Here is a 23,952-nt window from a genome sequence, read left to right as displayed (position 1 = left end):
TATAATGATAACTCTTTGAAGTTCAGCCAAATGGTTTGTTTAAGTCATTGATCAAAAATAAAAATCTTAGCCAGGCATAGTGACACACTATTATTCCAACTACTCTGAAGGGTGAGGCAGGACGATGACAAGTTTAAGACCACCCTGGATAACAGCAAGAGCATGTCTAAAAATAAAAGGAAAAGAATTGGGAATGTAGCTCAGTAGTAAAGCACCCTTGAATTCAATACCCTCTAGTACAATAATAATAATAAATTGATTAATCTGTGTAACATACATTATTATTATTACATTAAAATATGATTATTATTAAAAATTAGAAGTTTTTTAATACAATTCCAAGAACACTTTTGGGGGAAAAAGTTATAGAAGCATGGCCTTTGGATTTTCCCTTATTTTATCCATGACCATTTGGTCTTATCCTTAAAAGCAGCGTTAAATATGCTACCTTGTATAGTGCAGAATGTTTGGCTTTTTTCTTTTTTTTCTCCTCTTTTTTTTTTAATGTAAGGAGTATAATATGATATTTTAATATAAATATACAACATGAAGTTACAAAAATTAACATATATTTCATGCTATAGCTATCTTAGTTCTCTTTCTTTCTTTCTCTTTCCTTTTTTTTTTTTTTTTTTTTTTGGTGTGGTAAGAATACTGAATATCTACTTCCAGGACAAGTTGACAGTATGCAACACAATCATATTAACTATAGCCTTTATGTTGTACATTGGAACTCTGGTCTTATCCATCCTACATGACCACAACTTTGTACCTGTTGACTTACATGCCTCCATTCCTCTCTCCCTCTCATTTCTGATAACCATCATTCTAATACCCATTTCTATGCATTTATTTTTTTTAATTCCTTGCATAAGTGAAACCATGCAGTATTTTCTCTCTGGGTCTGGTTTACTTCCCTTGGTATAATGTCCTCTAGTTTTATCCATGTGGTCACAAATGGCAGGATCTCTTTTTTGAAAACCAAATAATATTCCTGTGTGTGTGTGTGTGTGTGTGTGTGTGTGTGTGTGTGTGTGTGAAAGAGAGAGAGAGGAGAGAGAGAGAGACATGCACCGCAATTTCTTTATCCATTAATGGCAACTTTAGTTGTTTGCATACCTTGACTATTGCTCAGGGTCCCCTTTTTGCCATATGCTTGGCAACATAATTCTTGTCTTTTTGATGAAGCACATTGTAAGAGGTGTGAGACCATGTATCATTGTGGATTTGATTTGCGTTTCCCTGATGGTGAGTTACATTGAGTACCTTTTCACATATCTTTTGGTCATTTTTATTCCTTCTATGGAGAAATACCTAATTAGATCCTATGCTAAATTTTTAATTGCTTATTATTTTTTTTCCTATTGAGTTGTATGAATCTCTTATCTATTTTAGATACTGACCCCTTATCAGATACATGTTTTTAAATAATTTTTAACAGGGAGTAGGCTGACTTGTCCAAAAGTTGTGTGGTTTTTTTTCCAGCAATAATAGCAGGAGGAACAGCCTAATGCATTAACTTTCATCATTTATTCTTCCCACTCCAGATTTCTTTACATTGAACACAAAATTGAATGCATCCATCTTTTCTACCTCTAATGTATATGCTACATTTTTTTTCTTAAAGTGATTTTGTATCCTGAAGCAGCAACATTAAATTCTTTCTCTGCTCCAAGTTAACAGTTTTAGATGACCATTTATCAGGTGTATATTAGAGGATAGAGCGGTTTTTAGAATTCCATTTGCTCTATGCTGTTTGTGATCTTTTTACTGAACTTTCATTTGTCACAGGATTTGGCTCTCAGCTGTGTTTAGTTTTTAGGTCTTGAGAACAAGTCAATCCATTTTCAGACACCTAATGATATAATTTATGCCGTGAAAAAGACTTGACTGCCCCCTATCAACCTCTCTGTAGACAAGTCCTTTGACTGTAGTTATGGGTAACAATGTAAAAAAAAAAAAATGTACCTCTTGGCAAACTTCAAAGTTTCAAAAAATACATGACTCTGTAACTTAGACTTAAAGACATTTGGCACAGTGTCAAAATATCCTGGAATATTCATTTATCTGACACAAGCCCAAAATAACCAAAGTCCCAATGTGTCTGTTGATTTGTTTTGAAATCTCTTCAAAACTCAAATATTAGAGACTGTTAACACTAAATCCCATGAAAAGGAAAAAATAAAAATAAAAACCAACATGTATGACCAAGAATCAAGGCACTTTCTTCCATAGCAAACTTCCCCCTAAGAATGAGGAGAATGTAATTTACAAAGTAACAAATTGTCTCCCTGCATGTTTCTTAGGATTGGGATTGTAAATTACATTCAAGTGGATCAGAGAATCACTTAGCATTGTTTTACTGTCAAGATTGTTTCTAGTATATTTGAATAAGTACTAATTTTAACATTTAGATCTGAAATTATCTCACCAAGATTTATCTTGCTGCTTTAAAAACTGAACTTGACACTTCATCAATCACTTTGCTTTTGAGAGTCCCCAAAGTGTTCTTATCCCAAATAGCATTTTGTCCTGTGTTAATTACAATTTTATCATATTCTTTTTTTGCCTGATTATTAAAGGAATATTTCTTATATTGTTAATTTCTTCTTAAGTGATTGCAATTAGTATCCTAAATTTTTGCTTTAAAAAAAACTTCCATTTTTCCATAAACTAAGAACCCAAGATTGATGAAATTGATATTTGGCATTCTGAAGCTTAATAAATTTTACAAATATTTTATTCCTTCAAATGCCATTTTGGGGGCCCATTCCTACTTACCTAAGGAAAAGTTTCTACCCTTTAGAGAAATTAAAGGTGAAACCAAAAATTCATGTGATTTTGGGTAATGAAATCTTTACCAAAATTCATCGTGAATGAAGTCAAGGTATTCATCATTAAACCATGTCTGAAGAGTGGATGCTGATATAATTGACTCATGGGAATTATAATATGCATGAAAAACCTTGGGACATCATAAAGGATGAAGTAACCAAATTATCCATGAGAATATGCATCTCTCAAATAAGTATTAAATAAATGACTATTATTTTAAGTGAATGATAGGTTATCTAAGGGCATACCTCATAAACATGTAGTCTTAATGGATTTTCCTTGTAAAACTCAATTAATAAAGACTTTAAATGGTTATTACTCTTCTGCTAGCCTGAGATCAATCTCTGACAGTGAAGAATGAAAGGAACTTGTGATCTCTATGTTTCCCCAGATTCTGACCTCCCCTGTGGTGTAGAAAGGGCACGGATAGGTTGGTGTCTCTAACACCAGACTTTTCAAACATTTTCAACAGTGACCTAAAAAATATAGATTTTGTAAAGCAACCTTTATGTATAATGAAAATTATTCCTACCATTATTATAATTAATGCATATGCAGTTTATCTATTCTCTCCTAGCCTACATTTTTCATGTTGTTTTCATATCATCAATTTCATGACACCTAGTGAGCCATGGAGCACAGTTTGAAAAATACTATCCTAGACCATATGTTCACTATCGAGAGTTTACCAGAGAAGACTGGAGCAACTTAAGAGAATAGTTATGCAGAGTACCAGTTGTAGAAGCTTCTTACATTAGCTCAGAATCAGAGATGATAATGGCCTTTACTTGTGATAATCTACTTCCTAGCTCCAAAGGATTTAAAGACGATTTCACTTTGGCAGGGAAATATTTGCTGAGAGTTATCTTTGACTCTTGCTTCCCCTTTGCTCCCCACATTCAACATTTCACCAGTTCTTCTGAACTATGTCTTGGACATTTCCTTTCTTTTCTATTCCCTTTTTCATCACTCTAGCCCTGGATGCATCAGCCCATACAGAGATGATTGCAGCAGCCCCTGGGTGCGTACCCTTCCATGACTGGTGGGTGTGTCATCATAAAGCATTGTTTCAATTTTCCCCCAAGCTAATTAAAACTGCATAATAATGCTGTGCTTCCAAACATATATAAGGAGAGCATAGGGAATCAATATTTGCAGAACACATACTTTGTGGAAGGAATTGGGCTATGTTCTTTTTCATTCAGCATTTCCCTTAATTCACAAAACTATACTTCAGTAATTATTACCTTCTCTTTAGTAATTCAGAAAGGGGACATTGAGAACTATTGCTTCCAAAAACAATCACACAGCCCATAAGTATTAATTTTCTATTGCTGCTCTAATAAATTACAACACACTTAGAAATAAATATAATAAACACAAATACAAACATAAATACATTACCTTATAGTACCAGAGGTCAGAATTCTCACTGGGCTGAAATTATATAGCTGGCTGCCTGCACTTCTTTTGGAAACTCTAGGGAAGAATAAGTGCCTTAGCTTCTAGAGGCTGCCTGCATGCATAGATCATGGCTGTCTTCCTTATTTAAAGTAGCAATCACATCACTCTATCTCTGCTTCACTTTGACATCTCTTTATCTGACTCTTCTGCCTCCTTCTTATAATCCTTATAAGGATCATAAGCCCCCCTGTGGTTATATTAGGTGTACCTGAGCAATCTAGGATAATCTTCCTTTCACCTCAAAGCCCTAGAAAAAGAAGAACAAATCAGCAGCAAAAGCAGTAGAAGACATGAAATAATTAAAATTAGAGCAGAAATCAATGAAATTGAAACAAAAGATACAATTGAAAAAATTAACAAAACAAAAGTTGCTTCTTTGAAAAAAAATAAATGAAATTGACAGATCCTTAACTACACTAACAAAGAGAAAGAGAGAAAACTCAAATTACTGGCATATGTGATGAAAAGGTAATATCACAACAGACACTACAGAAATACAGAGGAAAATTAGAAATTATTTTGAAGAAAACTTATAGTCCAATAAAATAGAAGACATTGAAGGCATCAACAAATTTCTTAAGTCATATGATTTGCCCTGATTGAATCAGGAAGATATACACAATTTAAACAGACCAATAATAAGTGATGAAATAGAATACACCATCAGAAGCTTACCAAGAAAAGCCCAGGACCAGATGGATACACCGCCGAGTTCTCAAGATCCTTAATTACATTTGCAAAGACAATTCTTCCAAATAAGGTAACAATTACAGGTTCTATCTAACATCTTTGAGGTCTTTATTCAACCTCCTACATGTAGAGTGATATATATATATATCACAATTTATGAGATATATATAATCCCAACTTATTCCACATTTGTCCAATAAAAACTAGTCTCAATAAATTTGTAAAAATTGGAATCATGCAGAATATCTTTTCTAAACACAAAGAGATTAAGTTATAAACCAATAAGAAGAAAATATCTGGAAAATTTTTCTGAACAATTGAAAGTTATGTAATACTAAATCATTCTGAGGTCAAAAAATAAATCACAAGGAACATTTTAACTGAATAAACAAGATATCAAAATTGTAAGATATATGTTAAATGTTTACATAAAAAAGATCTAATAATACTCTCTTCTTTTACCTTTAAAAAAGAAAAAAAGGAGAAAATCAAAGTCCAAGTAAGTAGTACAAAAGAAATACTAAATGTCAGATCAAAAAAATAAACTATTCAACAACTCCAAAGGCCTATTTTGAAGTTCATTTTTAATGACATATTTTTCTATCTTTGGCTGAATTTTAAATCTTACCAAAATTCACATAATTCTGGCTACCAGAAACTTTACCAAAGTTCCTTATAGATGAATCTAGATTATTCCTAACAAAACATGTAAATTTCCTAAAACAGCCCAGACAATTATCAAAATAAAGACTGAAGTTAAAGGACATAACCTATCTGATTTTCAAAGACATAAAATGAAACTATGCAACTAACAAAGGCTTCTAGTAATGTAAACACATAAACAATGGATGGGCACAGAAATTAATGGAACAGAACAGAGTTCAGAGGAGAATGTCTGTGTGGGGAGTATACACACTTAATTTTCAACGAAGGATGAAAGACATTTTAAGACAGATGAGAATGTTCTTTTCCTAAATCGTGTTGAGGAAGCAAATGAACTTCAACCCTTACCACCATATACAAAAATGAACTCAAAATCAATCATAGACATATATAATAATCAATACTGCCAAACTTCTAAATAAAAAGCATGAAAACAAGATCTTTGTGACTCTGAAATAGGCAAAGATTTATTAAGTAGGATACAAAAAGCATGAACCCAAAGAAAATGTTGACAAATTTATATGAAAGCTAAAAGTACCCACTCTATGGAAAACATTATTAAGAAAGTGTGATACCAGGGCTGGGGTTGTGGCTCAGCAGCAGAGCACTTGCCTACCGTGTGTGAGGCCCTGGGTTTGATCCTCAGCACTACATAAAAATATATGAATACATCAAAGATAAAGTGTCCAACTACAACTAAAAAAAATATTTTTTTAAAGGTGTGATACCAATCACAGAATGGGAAAAGTCCTCCCAATACATGCATTGTGCAAAAAGACTGTTAGATTTAACAAACAAAAGACACCCATTCAAGTTATAATTTTGGACAAACAAAAAATTATTTTCTTAGTATAAGTTTGTCTCATGCAGTATGTGGAATGTAGGAAACACACACACACATTTTTCATTGTTCATCTAAAAGTCAAATTTAACTGAATGTTGCATATTTTTTCTGATAATCCTGCTTATAAGTAATGTACATTCAGAATGCATAAAGAATTCGTTATCTAACTCTCTATATGATATGATAACAAACAACCCAATAAAAGTTGTACAAAAAGTGTATAAAGCAAATGATATTCCTATATGTTGCTGGTGGAGATATTTTGGAAAACATTTTATCAATTTCTTATACAATAAAAATTAAACTGGTTTTATCACTGTAAATTCACTCCTGTTTTCCCAAGAGAAATGAAAATTGTAGACAAATGTTTACAGCATCTTTACTTATAACTCTCAAAAACTAGGAGTAACTTAAATGTCCATTAACAGGTGAATGGACAAACAAATCTTGGTATATGAATACAATCATGTACCAAAAAAGAAACCAAGTACTCATACACACAACGATATGGATAAATGTTAAAAACACGCTGTGCAAAAGCAGCCAATCTCAAAAGCACACACATTCTATTATGTTATCTACAATAAGTTAATAGAAGGTGACAGGATGCAGATTAAGTGTTTTTTCTGGGTGGAAATAAGGGTGGGAACTGAGAAAAAGGGGCAGTGGTGAGATTGACCAGGAAGAAATACATATATTTTCATTTCCCTTGGGTAAATAGTGATGCTTTCAGAGTGATGCAATGGCTTTTGACTGTGGTGCAGTCATAAAATTATCCAAAATTTCAAAGGTCATCAGAATGTACATTAGAGGGATTATTGGAACTGCAGCCCTCCCCCTCTCTCTGCTTCCAGGCTTCCATGAGGCAGCAGTTCCCCCTGCCACGCACTCCTGCCATGATGTGCTGCCTCACCACAGGCCCAAAGGCGACAAGACAAATAACCTTAGATTGAAACCTCCAAAAACCTGAGCCAAAATAAAACTTTCCTTTTTTTAAGTTGATTTACCCCAGATATTTGTCACAGTCACTGGAATCTGGTCAATATATCATCCACACTGTTCCCTTCATCCTAGCACTTGCTCCCTCTAACATCCACCGGCTTTGGTTGACTCATCAGTGCCTTCAGGAGATTGTTGTTGAGTGTAATTTTTTTTTCTGAATTTACACTTGTTATCTGAAAAAAAAAAAAAACAGGGTCTAGTAGAATTTTGCTCAACCATTCCAGAAGTGGAAATCTGATTAAGGTACTAGAAAGTACTATGAAGAAGCCCCATAACCCCCTTCCCATGAAGTTTCAATATTAGTCCAGAATGGTCACCTGTGCAGACCAGGTGGTTTTATTTAGCAAAGGGGGTGGGGCACTACAGATGATAAGGAGGTTGGAACAGAAGAACTGGAAGGTCTGGTCTGATAAAAACTCTTAATATTAGCTGTAAAAAATACCTTAAAAGATACTAATTTCTGACAATAATCTCAAACTTTATTCCATTTTAGTCTATATTGTACAAGCAAAGAAAAGGAATCATATTTTTGAGATGAGCTGAGATTTTTTTAAACATATAAACCAGAAATATGAAGGTAATCTCTACTTAAATTGCATAAGCATGAGATTAAGAGGAAGAAAGCTGATTTCAATGTGGAAACCTATAAATTTAAATAAACACGTGGTATGCAATATCACACTTGCCAACACAGCTACAATGTTATAAAACTTTGCAGACCTTTAGCACTTAACATTCACCTGGCTTATAAACTGAATTTGACATCCCTTTATTCCTGCTGAAAAGATTTGATCACAAAAATACTAGAATTACAATAACTTTTAGACCCAAATATTTATATGTGCAATTGAGGAGGCTGAATTTTGATGCACCAAAAATAATTAAATGTATAAAGATGTCATAAAACATCTACTTATCTGCTAGGAGCCACAAACAAAATATAAATGGCACCTTTGGTTGTAAAGTGACGCCAACTAGCCACTGAGGTATTATTATGCTAAGATTTACATTCATATGCAAATTGGGCTCCTGCTGTTCACCTTGGCTTGCTACAGGACTCAAGTTACCGGACTGCTGGAGAGTTCCCATTGGTTGGGGAAAGATAGTAGGAGGAAATTCCGGGGAAGGTCCGGGACCCTGGCTCCGGGAGGCGCGCGGTTCCGGCAGACGCCCGCGTGGGAGGACCGGGTTTGGCTTGCCTGCGGCGGCTTTTTCAAAATAAAGTTTTGTTCCTGCTTGACTGGCTCGTGATTCTGTGCCCAGCCAAGACTGCGGCACTTATCTTGCATATGAGGGTACAAGTGCTGCTTTCAGATGGACAGACATGATGTTCCTTTTCATCAAGACCTTGTAAAAATGTAGAAATATGAAACATATAATATTATAGACATGTTTAGTATAAAGTATAAACACTGAGGCAGAGTGGTAGAAAGACCACAGCTAACTTTTCCTTAAACTTATTATCTTGCAAATGTTAACACAGGTCTAGGACCCTTCCACTGACACAGGCAGTTAATTTTCATAGAGTGGTACAAAGATGTGACAGACCGTGCAATCAGCTAACAGCTCTATTAACCTCCAATTTTTTGGAAAGAGCATAATATCTCAGCATCCTGGCTTATCAGAAAAATGCCAATTATGAATTATAAAATTATTAATATGTAGTGACATATGTCATCATCTGCTACTTTTATGAAAATGCATCAAAAAGAGGGAAGGTAGAGTGAAATTGTTCTGGAAGCAATGGATAAGAAATGCTTCTTTTGCTTTCCACAAATAGTTTGTAAAAAAAAATAATTAAGAAATGGAAACATGGTAGAGGAAAACTAGAGAGACAGAGTGTCATAAAGATTTGCATAGTCCATTATGAAGAATACAAGTGATGATAAATGTTTGTGAGGATGTGAGGGAAAATGCACGCTTATATATTGCTGGTGGGACTGCAGATTGGGGCAACCACTATAGAAAGCAGTAGGGAGATTCCTAAGAAAACTTGGAATGGAACCACCATTTAACCAAGTTATCCCACTCCTCAGTATATATCCAAAGGACTTAAAATCAGCATACTACAGTAATGCAGCCACCTCAAAGTTTATAGCAAATCAATTCACAATAGTTTAGCTATGGAATCAACCTAGGTGACCTTCAACAAATGAATGGATAAAGAAAGTGTGGTGTATATACATAATGGACTATTACACCGCCATAAAGAAGAATGAAATTATGGCATTTGCTGGTAAATGGATGAATCTGGAGACTATCATACTAAGTAAAATAAGCCAGTCCCAAAAAACCAAAGGCCGAATGTTCTCTCTGATAGGTGGAAACTAAAACACAATTTGGGGAGCAGGGGATAGAAGTTTGTTAGATTAGCAAAGGGGAATTAAGGGAAGGGAACAGGAATGGGGAATAGGAAAGACAGTAGAATTAATCAGACATAACTTTCCTATGTTCATATATGAGTAGATGACCAGTGAAATTCCACATAATGTCCAACTGCAAGAATGGGATCCTAATTAGAATAAATTATACTTCATGTATGTATAATATGTCAAAACATACTTATTGTCATGTATACCTAAAAAGAACAATTTTTTAAAATAGATTTGTGTATTCCATCACTATTTGAAAGCATTAACAGATCTAGATTTCCATTCCTTAGAAAACTAGTACATGCTCTGGTCTAGCCTGATGTGAAATCCTACAGCCAGAAGGCCCTTGCCAGGTCATTGGTACCATCCTATTTGGACTTCATGAGCCAAATAAATTTCTTTGCAAGTAAGGCACTAAGTGTCAAACATTTTGTTTTAGCAACACAAAATGCATTAAGATAGACAGAGCTAAAGCCATGGGAATAGAAGAAATCTATCAGGAAAACCTAAAAACATCTGGTATGGAAATAGAGGATAGGCACAATAAGTAAAACATTATTTTTTTACAGAAATAAGTAGAGATACCAGAAAGATATATCAGGAAAAAAAATAAATCAGGAGCAGTAGGAAAGATTTGAGTTATAAAGAAGTTATATATCTAAAAATTACTACCTTTATGGACAGGGCAATTTCTTAGATTTCATTGGAAGCCACAGACAAACAAGCACATAACGTCAGTACAATAAGATACCAGAGAGAGGGAACGGCTCTGTTCCATGGAATCACATAGGAGGAGTGCTCAACCTAAACCGAGGGGTGCTTAAGTAACTGTGTTTTGAAACATGGGGAGAGTGCAAAAGGTCTGGAGCACAAAGAGTAGGCAGACCTGGGGATAATGGAGCAAGAGAGAAGACTGAAGAAGGAAATAAGGCTAAGTTAGTGAAGGGCCCATGCACCATGTTGTGAAGCCTGGCAGGTCTTGAGAACAGTGGGGAGCAGCAGTATGGAGAGGATTTCATTTTAGAGAGATCACAGTTTGTAGAATAGATGACATAGGAATCAAAGACTTTAGGCAAGGGGCGTAGAAGATACTTCCAACAATCCTTGGGCAAGAAGCTGATGGCTTTATCAAAGGTTGGGACAGTGGAGATGCAAGGAAGTGGACAAATTTGAGAGGTACCAATGACTTAGGATCTATGATTTAGTCAAACATTGGGAGTTTACATATGGAAAGAGTATGGCTAAAAATGCTGTTTTGCATTACAAGATGAACAATGCACCATTTGGAATAAAGAAACAAAGGAAGAGGAGCAGATTTGGAATAAAATGGCTTTCATTTGAGGCTTCTGTGGGAAATCCAAGTGAAGATGGAATGATAAATGAAGGAGAGAGAGAGAGAGAGAGACTGCTATGGTTAGGATATGATTTGCTCCATAGAAGTTCATGTGCTGATGGCTTGATCTCTAGTGTTGAAGTGATGGAAATCCTAAGGGAGGGAGGACCTGGTGAAGGTAACTGGGTCATGGGGGCTCCACTCTGGTGAATAGATTAATACCATCATGGGGGGGTTGATTGCTAGTAGGAGTGGGTTAGTTCCTATAAGAGTGGATTTTTATTAAAAGTCTGACAGGCTGGGGATATAATTCTGCAGTACAGCACTTACCTAGTACATGTGAGGTCCTGGGTTTTGTCCCGTAACTGAAAAATATATTGAGACTGGCCCCTGCCAGGACTTTGAGTTCAGTCCTGCCATAGGATCTCTTCTGCATGTGCCTGGTTCCCTTTCCACTTCTCCACCAGGTTGTGTTATAGCCAGAAGGCCCTTGCCAGGTCATTGGTACCATACTGTTTGGACTTTGAACTCCCACAATCATGAGCCAAATAAATCTCTCTGCAAGCAAGGCACTGAGTCTCAAACATTTTGTTTTAGCAACACAAAATAAATTAAGACAGACAGACAGCTGAAACCACAGGAATAGAAGAAATCTACCAGGAAAACCTAAAAACATATGGCATGGAAGGAAAAAGGAAGCCAAAACCAGAAACACAATGTGATGTTACATGTCAGAGATGGGAAGAAATTACATTTCAGACATGGAAAGAGGGAGGTGATCTGGCAAAGTAGCCTGAGAAAAAACATGCAGAGAGGAAGAAAACCAGAAAACCGAAGTATCATGGAAGCCAAAAGAGGAGAATCTTGTGGGAACGAGGACTGACTATTGCAGAAAGGACAAATAAAATGGGGATTATAAAATATCCATTAAGTTCAATGACATTTGCACAAATAATAGCTGCCCTGTGTTGCAGAGCAGCAAATTCCTCCTTTATAGAGAGGAAGTAAGCTGTTTTTAATGCTTCTCTGTGACCTGCCAGCTCTCTGGAATTGTTCAGTCTGCTTAGAGACTCCAGATCCAATGTGCTTGCCTCACAGACACATTTACAAACACTAGAGTGCAGGTGCACACTCCCGGTCTCTAGGATTTGCAACAGTCCTACCCATGACTATAGCATGCAGATAAAGAATGTCCTCCTTTTGTCAATTGTCTCCACTCTTTGTTCCCCTCTTTCTCTGATTTTTGCTTTTCAGTGAGGGTAAGTATTAAGGAGTCTTGAATACATATGAATACATAGGGTTGAAAAAGTAGGACCTCACAAGCAGAAGAATTCAAGAGCATTAAGCAAAAAGTTCAGTGTTTGGACATTTACCTCTGTCTTCTACTACAACTCACATTTTGTTTCATTCTACCACCCTTACTTTTATAACCTTGTAGCAGAAATATCTCCTGTAGACTTGCTGCCAAGTAGAAAGACTGAGCCATTTTTACAAGTCAACAATGATAGTGCCCTTGAAAGAGATGTCATGAGGAGACCAATCCTCACTATCTTCTCTCTCTCTCTCTCTCTCTCTCTCTCTCTCTCTCTCACACACACACACACACACACACAATGAGCCAGTCCCCTTTCACTCCACCATCCACTACCTCCTTTTTAGTGGCTACTTAACTCTTCACATGCTTACCTTCCACTCTTCTTTTAAGTTTTTTTAAATCTAAATAGTCTCTGTCCTTGGATCTTACCAGCACCTGACAGTGAATAATTCACAAATGTGGGTCAAATTTAAATTTATTTAATTCAATAAGTTAAAAATGTATTGCTGTTCTTTTAGTTCTCAATTCCTTATGAAAGTTGGAAGCATTATATTTTTTTTTCAGTATTAGAGATACATTCTCTCCACCATGGACCTGATTTAAGCATCTATCTCATCTTGTAGTTTATGTCCTTAGGTCATTTTTATTCTATTCACTGGCTTTTAGTGAGTTGTTATGTAATAAGACATTTTAAAAATAAAGTACAGGTTTCAAAAGCATACTAGTGTACTGGTAGGACATTAGCCAGAAACACATGGAACTTTGGGTACAATTTCTTTCATGTGAACTATATTTCCATAAAGTTCATTTTGAAAAATTATTTTTAATATACCAAAAACTAGTAAAGAGATTGAACCAGTGGTTACACATGATCCTCCCAACAAAGAAAAACCCAGGATTGGATGGCTTCACTACAGAATTCTACCAAATACTTAAAAAATAATTCGTATGAATCCTACTCAAGCTCTCCCAAATAATTGGAGAGGAGGAAACACTACCAAATTCATTCTATGAAACCATCATTTCCCTGACACCAAAGCTAGACCCAAAAAGGAAACTAAAGGACTATATGCCACAACCTAGTGGGATTCATCTCTGGGATGGAAGGGTGGTTCTGCCTATGAAAATCAATCACTTTAGTGCACTGTATTAACAAAGAGAAGGATGAAAACTAAGTGATCATATCAACTGATGCTGAAAAGTATTTTATAAGATTCAACAACCTTTCCGGATAAAAACACTCAACAATTAGTAACAGAAGGAAACATCCCTAGCATAATAAAGCCCATCTATGAAAAGTCCACAGCTAACATCAGACTCAATGATACAACACTGAAAGCATTTCCTCTAAGATCAGGAACAAGACAAAGGTGCTGTCTCAGTGCATTTTCTGTTGCTAAACTAATGTAGCTAATGCTGGGTAATGCTTACAGGAAAGAGGTTAATTTAGCTCCCAGATTTGAAGATCTAAGATCCTGGTTCTGGCATTTGCTTGACTCTAGTGAGGGCCAATAACCGATGGCATCATAGCTGGGAGGCGAAATAGTTGAACTTCTCACAAGAATTAATTCACTCCAAGAGAAGAGAATCAATTATTTCTGAGGGTGGTGCATTCATGACCTAACCACCTTCCACTAAGACCCACCTCTTAAAGGTTCCACCACTCCAACATCACCACTCTGGGAACCAAGTATCTAGCACATGAATCTTTGGGGGATACACTCAAACCACCACCATAGTAGGTGCCGACTCTTCACCTTCATTTGACACAGTATTGCAAGTCCTACCCAGAGCAAATAAGCAAGACTTCATATTGAAAAGGAAGAAAAAAAATCATCTGCTTGCAAAAAACCATCACTTTATGTATAGAAAACCCCTACAGATCTTACACACACACACAAACACACACACATACACACACACGGGTGTGCACATGCACAAACTGTTAGAGGTAATAAACTCAGCAGAATTGCAGATATAAAAGCAATGCACAGAAATAAATTGTTTTCACGTACTAACAATAAACAACTTTAAAAGAAAATTAAGAAAACAATTCCATTTACAATAGCATCAAAAGGAATAAAATACTTGATAATAAAACTAAGGAGGTAAAATATTTGTACACTGAAAACTATATAAAACATTGCTGAAAGAAAACATAACTAAATAGAAACATCCCATGTTCATGGGTTGGAAGACAACATTATTAAATGTCACTACTACCAAACAATTTATACGTTCAACAAAATTCCAATCCAATACCAAGAGGACTTTTGGCCAGAAAAGAAAAATCCATCCTAAAATATATATATGGAATCTTAAGAAACCCAAAATTGCCAAAACAATTTTAGAGAAAAACAAAATTGGAAATATACACTTCTTAGTTTCAAAACATATTACAAAGCTAATCAAAAGAATGAAGTTCTGGAATAATGATAAAGATATAGACCAATGTGATAGAATATAGATCCCATAAATAAATCCTAACATATATGGTCAAATAAACAAAAGTGCCAAGACCACCTAATAGGGAGATCATATGTCTCTTCAACAAATGCTATTGGAAAGCTGGATATCATCATTCAAAATAATAAAATTAGATCATTTTCTTACATTATGTATAAAAAATTAAACAGAAATAAATTAGTAAGACCCCAAACTATATAAGAAGAAATACAGGGGGAAAAATTATGATGTTGGATTTAGATATTAATTATTGACCAAAAATACAGGTAAAAATCAACAAGTGGGACTATATGAGGCATTTAAAATTTTGCACAGTAAGGATACAATTAATGAAGTGAAAATATGAGCTACAGAATAAGAAAAAATATTTGTCAAGTAATATATCTGATAAAGGGTTAATATCCAAAATACAGAAAGAATTCCTAGAACTCTGGGTCTTAACAAGTATAGAGTTTTAGTTTTGTAAGATGAAAAAGTTCTGGAGAACAGGGGCATAATAATACAAATATATTTAATGCTACTGATCTGAACACTTAAAAATGGTAAAGATGGTGAATTTTATGTTACACGATTTTTTACCATCATTGAAAAAAGTTATTCTTGCCAGGAAGTAACAATGTCAATCACCTTACGGATGTCACCCCTATGTTTAGTATGATGGCCACACATTATTGTGTCAGAGAGTCTTATACCTGAAAAATAACACAAATCTTGGTATATCAAGGTACTTGTAATGGAATTTGTCCTCTTCTGTTAAATACTTCTTCAATTTTCACTTTAGAGAGAATTCCTGACCACATTTTCTAAAGTAGTTTCTTACCAGTCACAACTTCTCTTTCTCCACTTTTGTCTTCAGAGTGTTTCATAGCATCACTAGATATTAAACTATTTGTTTCGTTGTTTCCTTTTTATTGTTCATCTTCCTACTAGAATGTAAATTCCATTAGGACATGGACTCTGTATTGCTGTGTGATGTTCACAGTGTCTTAAATATCGCCCAACATAGAGCAAGCTCTCAGTCATTTCATGAAAAAATAAATTGACGCTATTGAGAAAACTAACTTCTACAGGAGAAAGGGAAATTTATCATCTAATCTATATGTTCTGATTACTTTTTATATTACAAATGCTTATATTTCTTTCCCATTTCAATGAATAAAAATAGTGGATTCAGTATGACAAATCCATTCATGTGAACAGCCATTGCAATTCAGGCCACTTTGAGGAGAGTGGGTGGGTAATTGTGTGATAGACATGAAGCTGAAAAGCAGGTTGGGGTTAATAAAACCATACACAGGCTCCTCCATCCTAATGAGACTGAATTTCTTTGTAAAGATACTTCCTTATTCCACATTACTATTTCATCTGAAGCAAGGCTTGAAAAATGGATCTTTGACCTCCACCTATTTGTCACATGCCTTTCAACCCTGCAAAGACTCTGAACCTGAGATTCTTGGTAAAGTTTCATGCTTTAGAATGGTCATAATGGGTTGTTGTTGTTGTTGTTGTTTTTAATGAATTCAAAAGTATTATCACTTGCCCTTCTCAATATATTTTCTGCTCATAAAAATCATTTTTGAAGATGGATACTGTTAATCTAAAAGGGAGAGAAGTATGATGCGCCGAATTCTGGCTAACATTATTGGTATATAAGGGAGAACTGACACTTTTTTTTGTCTTAATTCCATATGTCATTCTTGTAAGGTACTTTCTCTAGCATCTGAATGTGTCACCCTCAAAAGTAGATACCTAATGTCACCTAATTATCATGAGAAAGAGCACGCAACTCCAAATCCCTGGAAATCCATCTCCATTGATCTCTGTATATACTTCTTTCAAAACCCACCCTCCTAGTTCTAGGAGTATTTTTCTACACATGAATATAGTCCTCCTATATTATTAACTATAAAAAACAGTTTATTCAGGTCAAAAAAGTATTTGTGCTGCCTTTTTGAAAAAAAATTACACCTAGGTTCTGCCCATTTTTATGGAATGTATTAATTTAATCAAAATAGTCCAGTTATTTTGTATCTACCCTTAGAAAGGATTCTTAATCATTCATTAAGGGGAACCACTGTGTATTCCCCTCTTTGCAGGCACTTCTGTGTGATAAGAGAGGCACTGTGGTTTATTACTCTGCACAACACTGCCATTCACTGCTACATGTGTATCACTCCAGCTAACTGACAAGTATGAGTAGAAATGACATAATTACTATAAGTCCACTGATAAAATAGAAAATGCCATTACCAGTCATACTTATCTTTGGATTCTAGAAAAAGGACAAAATAATTTTTTATTATTTATGTAGCTCAGGCTCTATACTTCCAAAATAATGTTCTTCTCCCACCGACTCCATGTGCAGCTTACCCATTCTTTGTATTGTTTTTCTCTAGATGTTTTAGATGATTGGTCAATTAATGTGAGCTGCTAACAAAAGGTCATATAATAGCCATGGGTGACTATTGGAAAAATATCTCTTCTAAATTAAAAATTACTTTTCCCAAATAGGATTTTCTATGTAATCCAACCACACAAACCAGTGGCTATTGAAAACATTCTGATCAGTGGCCCACTCTAAAGGGGGTCAATTCTACATGAACATTCATTGTCCATACTGCTAACATATAGACAAATTCTGCTTTCACTTCTTTGTATTGAGGAAAATTCCAGGAAGAGTATGAAAATGGGTCATAAAAATCAACTATCTGGAAATTTGGTATTGTAAGCCATGAATCATAAACTCAAGAAGCCAGAGATATGATAAATAGTGTCTTTAACATTTAAGTAAACATCAACTTCAAATGGCCTTGTCCCAATACACAGTTGATCATCAAATTTCATTCCCAAATTACCTAAAGCTCTAAATAAATAAATAAATAAAACTCAGATGTGCAAAAGATGTGTAAATCTGTAAAAGTGTTAGAGTTATGAAAATTATGTGTAATTATTTGGTAACAGGGATTGTGAATCACTTTCCAGAGTAAATGAATGCTTTGCTGTTCTGCTGCCTTCTTCAGTTTGATGTTTCTCATTTACAAAAAAAAAAAAAAAAGAGATATATTTCATTTACAGAAAAAGTTGGATTTAAATCTATAATTTGTAAATATTTATGCATATTTCCAAAGAATCCATGGGCTTAACTACATTTTTCCGTGATTACTTATATGCCTAATACATCATGTTAGGTCTCACATGTTGCGCTTTCACAATAAAACGTTCAGATGGGAAGGCGATAATCCAAACAACCTGACAACCAATCAGCAGACACTCAGAAAAAAATAAAACCTGAAGAAAGAGGTAATCTATAAAATTAGTGTGGATTTAATTTGAAGACTATTTTCAACTTAGATTTTCTTTTTCTTTTCTTTTCTTTCTTTCTTTCTTTCTTTCTTTCTTTCTTTCTTTCTTTCTTTCTTTCTTTTTTGGCTCAAGGATGAAATTTCTATTCAGGTTTTGCAGAGGGTTAATAAAGGACTTTTTTCAAAAAATGACCTGCCAGAGTCAGTGACCCCACCCCCATCTCTCTTCCACCTTCACTTACATGGCAAGTGGGATATGGACACATTGTTCTGTGTCGCAGTCAAAGATGACACTACTGACAGTGATGGCTCCTCTCTCTGTGTGTGACTGAGAAGCCCAATATGGTACCAGGAGTTCTTCCTGTAGTTTGCACATATAAAGCTTGTTGGGAGATTTGTGAGTACAGCTGCTTTTAACAGAGTCTGGTCATTGTTTATATCTCTGCCTCCAAAATACAAAATGGGCCGTTGCTAGGAATGAGCCACTTCATTTCCTGACCATTGCAAGCCAGACTGATGTCTCTGTTGTTCTTTCCCAGATGTTCCCCAGCACAGCCACGTTGCTTGAAGCTGTGCTCTGCCTTGGTCTGGAGTGAACAAGGTAAATTAATTTGAATTAATCAGTATGCCTTTGGTTGATATTGTATACCCTTCAGTGATTCAACAATAAAACTGGAGAACCAATTCTAAGGCCCTACTATGTATTAAATTGTGACAAGCAGTGGTGGGCAGAACACAAAGGAGGATGAGGCCTGCTGTATGTTGTTGAGGTGTTTACAAGGTGGACACACTCTTGAGATAGTGCAAATCAATGAGTGCCAGGACAAGTAGCTGAATAGGGAAAGAAAGGGAGACCATTTCAGCTTTCGATGTGGGAGGAATCTTTTATTGAACAGAGTATACTTGAAAAAATATGATTGGGAGGACACTGTCAGCATGCAAACTATGAAAACTGGTACCAAAATTGCAAACTGACCTCATATTTGGGGATGGTGAGTATGCAGGTTTAGACCAAAAGAAAGACTATATTACACAAGAACATGAAGTGGAGTGGAACCTGTAAGGATATCAGCCATTATAAAGATTTCTTACAGCCTTTGAACCTAAGTAGATAATTTATCAATAAATCCATGAGCATTGTAAATAATCTTGATTCTGGCACAGCTTCCTGTCTGATTAAACATAGACTTTAATTTTTTGAATCCTCCACTTTTAAATCGTATATTAGTATTTGTTGACTCCTGGGTGCAGGGATGTTTGGAAAATTATGGGGGAATGATTATGGCTCTCATACAGATTTGAGACAGGAGCGTGGTGCTGGCATGGAATGGACCTGTCCAGGGATGGTTGGTGTCCTGTAATTTAGGAAACAATCACACCTAAAAATGCCCACACAGCTTTCCATGTTTCTCAAGCTCAGGGGAAAAAAACCCTATTTATTATATTCTGAGTCTAAAGCCAATTCTGTTTTGCATAAAAATATGAAATATTTGAATCAACTTTTACTGTAATCGATTATCCTAAAAATATAGTTTCTCATGGTGTTTGAATTGCCAGTAAAATACACCTATATCGCTACATTTTACATTGTCACTTTTATGATGACAGTAAATTCCTCACCCAGGGCTGGGGATGTGGCTCAAGCAGTAGCGCACTCGCCTGGCATGCGTGCGACCCGGGTTCGATCCTCAGCACCACATACCAACAAAGATGTTGTGTCCGCCGAGAACTAAAAAATAGATATTAAAAAATTCTCTCTCTCTCTCTCTCCCCCCCCTCTATCACTCTCTCTTAAAAAAAAAATTCCTCACCCAAAATAAAGAACTTTTTCCTACCTTTCTGAAGCATGCCTTAGGCACCCTGTGCCTACTAGAAAATCAAGAATTCATCTGATCAATTAAAAATGATGCTTTAAATGTCACAATACACATTTTCTTTCCTTCCTATTCTCCTTTTGCCTCTTGCATGAAAGCAACCATGGCAATGATATTTTTCACGAGCTCTTCAATTCAGCAAATGTTGATTTAAGGCTTTGCACTCCAATGGGTGCTTGTCTCTTCCCAACACACTGTGAGCAACTCCCTGACCAGCAGTGGGTACAGGCATAATGCTAAGCCTGACCATCAGAGAACTTAGCTTTCTTTGCAGGCTTTAGGAAGTTTACAGGGCCCCTGGGAGAGCCTCTGCTAATGAATTACAGGCTGCCCCATCCATCCAGTGCTTTGACTATCTGCCCAATCTTCTAAGTTCCTAACCTCATGCTTCCTCCTTCCTCCTACTCAAGGTCCTCCTGGGAGACACTGGATATGGGGATGAAGCATTCTAATCCAAGGGCCTGCAATCTTGTCAATGTGTACAACCCAGGGGTCTGTTGCTTTGTTTATCTTTCCTACTTGTCTAGTGGGAGGTTTGGCTAAATGAGAAGGCTGCAGATTGTGAGTCTTGGAAAAATATCTGAATGGTTTGTTGTTGTTTTTAAAATTCCAGTCATTCATAATAGAGCTGAAACTGTTTTACTTGAAAATGAAATTGTGTGCTTTACTACAGGAATCTTTCCATTCTGACAATCAGAAAGATCTTTCACGTTCTACCATGTTCTTGTGAAACTGAAATTGGGGGCCAATTAGTGACTGGTTTCATGAAATTTGAAGATAGCAACAAAGTTATATTAAAGAGAAAAGACATCCTTTCCACAGTGGACTGCTATTGACCCCAGGATAAGCCACACTTTATTTTAGACAGTCAAAGAAAATTGAAGGAAAAGGAATTTGGAAATAGAAATGTTGTGGTTGTGGGCTGGGGATGTGGCTCAAGTGGTAGCGCGCTCGCCTGGCATGCGTGCGGCCCGGGTTCGATCCTCAGCACCACATACAAAGTTGTTGTGTCCGCCGAGAACTAAAAAATAAATATTAAAATTCTCTCTCTCTCTCTCTCTCTCTCTCTCTCTCTCTCTCTCTCTCTCTCTTTTAAAAAATATTTATTAAAAAAAAAGAAATGTTGTGGTTGCTTTCTGTTTGTAATAATTAAAATTTCATTTCACCTTGGAATCTATGACACACAAAACCCTACCTAAATCAAATGATGTTTTAAATGATGTGGATGAAATTTGAAGAAAACTGAAACAAAGATGCTGCTCAATTGAAGATGAATGTTAGAAAATTGATCATTTGTCTTTCTGGGGTTAGGAGGATTTGTGAGTCTATTTTCCGGGCAGTGATAATGCAGATAATCAAAGAGGATTGATTGCTGGCCCTTGATGTGGTTGCTTCTCTTCCCTGACCACAAAGGCCTTCAAGAGGGCCTATTCATGGAGGAGGTTTTGGATGAGGAAGGGGATGGGACACTGTTGAATAATTTCTGTCTCAGTGAAGCCATTCATCAGAGTTAAACTGTGAGTGTTGGAATGATGTGTGTGATGTGTGTGGGGAGGATCTGAGCTTCAAAGTCTGTAAACCTTAATACTCAGTGTCTTGCATCAGTTCTCAAATCTGTACAAATTCAGATTTTTTTTTCTTACAAGGCTTTCTCATTAGAGTGGGGATTTCAAAAGTCCAGGTTGGTTTGGATTAACTGTTCAACAACATATCTCCCCCCTGAATGAAAAAGTCAAAAGCAATTGATAAATATGCCGGTTCTAAAACTTAGATATGAATCTCCATTTATGAGATATTATTAATCCATCCACCCTCTTGCCCCTCCTTCCTTCTACTAACCTTCCCTTGTCCAGTAAGAGAGTTGATTACTATAGTTCCATCTTTTTTAGTCAGCATGCTAGAATTGTAATCAAGCTCTTGTAAACTGAAATAGCAACACAATTTTTATGCCCTGCAATTTGCCTGATTCACAGAGACTTTGAATTAAATAAATAATTGAAGAGATCCTTTGTCTTAACTTTATCCACAGCCATAAAATAGAGAACAGAGAAAAGGCTCAACCATGGTATTTCAATCAAAACCAAAAGATTAAAAGTATTCTATAGTTCAAAAGACTTCTTGAGTTGATAGACTCTCAGAGCTATGCTAAGCCATAGCTATGGCTAAATAGCTAGTTCTCCTGGCTAATCTGCAGGTAGTTTATTAGTCAGAGAATGCGTGATCAGTTCGCCTAACCAGGAAGTTGGTGCTGGATGTCATTCTTCTGCTTTTTTTTAATCATTCAATATTTTCAACAGCTCTACAGACACTCAGTTCATGATAGGGTCCTTTTTCCCAAGATAAGCATTCTTGAAAGAGCAGACTGAGAGAAAATAAAGGGCATTTAGAAAAGTGTTTCCACTGACATGACATCCCATTATGTTAGAGTTCTTCCTTTAAAAACCAAGGAAAAGAATTTGAAAAAAAAATTTCAACAACAAACGCTAACCATAGTTGTGTTTTGTAGCAGCAAACAAAACAAATAAACCACTAATTCTGGAGACCTGGGTTGGAAGAATAAGCAGGTTATAGAATCATTTTTTGGTGACATGGGAGATGTAGCCAGAGGTCTAGATTTATTAAGATCACCAAAAATGAAAAAATTCTATGACTTCAATGTCTTAAATTGACTTGAGCCCCTGCATTCAGAGCCAAGTTATGAATGGTGTTTGTAGCTCAGCCAGGTTGAAGAAGGGCCATATATTTTTAGAACAGTTGTTTGGTGTACTGGACCTTGGCCTTTCACTGTATAGTCAAAACAGTTGGATGCTAGTCTGATCTTTAAAAGTAACAACATAACACGAATACTGGTGCTTTAATGTACCCTACTGCAAAATTTGATTTGTAAGTATCTTATTTGATTGGTTTACACCAGATCTTACATTTTAATATAGAAATAATTTTAAAAGACAGTAATAATGAGAGTTCATGGAGGTCTAAAATTTGGATCTAGTGAAATGTTTGGTGATTCTATTATCTTTGATATACTACCACTTCACTCATTCCTTTTAAAGAAGTCACTTTTGAGAGAGGAAATTTAAGCATTCTACCACCTAAAAAACCGAAGTCTATAGAGTTATGTGTATTTATCTACTCTTTTTTTTTTGTAGGTGTAGATGGACACAACACAATGCTTTTGTTTTTATATGGTGCTGAGGATCGAACCTGGGACACCCCCTCCCCCTTGCTAGGAGAGCGCTCTACCGCTGAGTACAATCCCAGCCCCTTTATCTACTCTTAAAAGTAAGAATAGTGGGCTGTTATTGTAGCTCAGTGGTAGAGCACTTGCCTAGCATGTGTGAGGCATTGGGTTCAATTCTTAGCACTGCATATAGATAAATAAATAAACATCCATTGACAACTAAAAAAAAATATTTTTAAAAAAATTTTAAAAGAAGAGCGATTACTTGCTTTTTTCTCTTCTTAACACTCTAATTTTAGTATGCTATTGATTATGTAGAAATCTGAGAAAATCAAACATATTTGTGGTTAGTCCTATTAGGAAAATAACCTTATAAAGCAAAAGATCTTAAACTAAACTGGCTTTAAATGATTAAATTTGAGTGAAGTTTTCCTTAATTGTATTAAGGAAATTTATATCCCATGGTGTAAAAAGTGTTGTGAAACCAGGATTCAATGAGAAATAAAAGAGCCAGGAGGTATTCCAATTCCTCATGCTTTTGGTGGCCAAATGTCAGAAGGAGCCATTACAGGAAGGCTCTTTCCTGACTGAGAGAGATGATTTGCTTCTTC

This window comes from Spermophilus citellus (genome assembly GCF_964194105.1).
Source record: "Spermophilus citellus genome assembly, chromosome: 5".
Classification (NCBI taxonomy): Eukaryota; Metazoa; Chordata; class Mammalia; order Rodentia; family Sciuridae; genus Spermophilus; species Spermophilus citellus.
The sequence above is the reverse complement of the archived record's forward strand: the minus strand, read 5'-3'. Positions refer to the sequence as shown.